The sequence below is a fragment of the Galeopterus variegatus genome, unplaced genomic scaffold, assembly GCF_000696425.1.
Source record: "Galeopterus variegatus unplaced genomic scaffold, G_variegatus-3.0.2 Scaffold2952, whole genome shotgun sequence".
Classification (NCBI taxonomy): domain Eukaryota; kingdom Metazoa; phylum Chordata; class Mammalia; order Dermoptera; family Cynocephalidae; genus Galeopterus; species Galeopterus variegatus.
Window position 1 is genome coordinate 1 of NW_007729063.1, and position 1,265 is coordinate 1,265.

The 1,265-nt window shown below is 44.4% G+C and overlaps 1 pseudogene; it reads right to left on the reverse strand.

Moving 5' to 3' along the window:
* Positions 1-670: 670 nt before the first annotated feature.
* Positions 671-870, reverse strand: LOC103599417 (annotated as a pseudogene).
* Positions 871-1,265: the final 395 nt, after the last annotated feature.

Here is a 1,265-nt window from a genome sequence, read left to right on the forward strand (position 1 = left end):
TTCTTTGGTGATGTGAGACCTTTACTAGTTAATATCAAACTTTGTCTCTGGTTGTGGGTACCTTGTTTTCTTTTTCAGTTCTGTGCTGGTTTATTTGTCGTTCCCACCATTTAAACTCTGCGCTGCAACTAATTTGTTGTCGTTTGCTTACTTCTAAAATGGGGGAACTTCCTGTGGGGACTAGTACTTGAGCTCTGTGGTTGAGCTAAATTGCTGCTTTGCTGCTGATTCCCTGGGGAAGGCTTTCTGTGCAGCTCAGGTTTTAATGGTTGAGTTTGTAGGTACTTCTCGATCTGGTGAGATCTGATGCACCTGGGTTGTATAGTGTAGAGCTAGGGCCAGGTCTCACAGACCCCTCGAGCCGTTGTCCAGACTGGGTCACAAACCCTCCACATGCAGGTCTAGGAGCTGGGTACTAGGAAAAGGTCCTTGGAGCTGTGGCTTAAAAAATAATAGGCTTTATTCAGAGCTGGAGCAGTCGACCTAATATAGCTTCCCAGAGCATCCTCTAGAAGCTTCGCACATCTGTGTGTTAGTCCTTAATACTCAAGTCCATAATCCCAAAAAATCCCCGGATGCACATACACAATCATATTAGACAATAACAAGGAGCACCTGTATGTACGCGCATACCCACCTCAGATGCTCATTGTCAGTTTTCTTTCCATACCCCAAGACTCCTGAACAAGCTTCCGTCTGACACAGGCACTTGTGCTTATTGACCAGTTTTTCCAGAGACAGACGTTCACTCACTTCACCTTCTCCTAAAGTACCTGTCTTGTCTTCTTTATTTGCCAACACCAGTACAGGCTTTCCCCATATCCTAGGATGTCTTAGCACTTCTGACAGTGTGTCTCTTGTCTCTTCCATTCTCTCTTCATCACTGGTATCCACAATAAATATTACTCCATAGAAGTCAGTATAGTAATTCTTCCAAATTCCCCAAACTCTTTTCCATCTCCCAAGTCAAAGATGGTGACGTCAAACTTTTCTTGTCTAACGTCAATTTTTGAAAATCCAATGGTAGGAGCTACATCTTCAGGGCACTCTCCTTGGATTCCCTTTGCTGTTGCCATTTTTCCAGCATTATCAAGTCCCACCATCACAAGAGTCACCTTTCTGGACCACCGTGCTGTGTCCCTCGCCGCCCTCCTCCGTGTTGCCCCATGCTCCGGTCTGCATGTATCCATAAAAAATACACGGTGTTGTTTTGTGTTCTAAAATTGTACACGAATGGTATAACGTTACACATCATTTTGCAAATC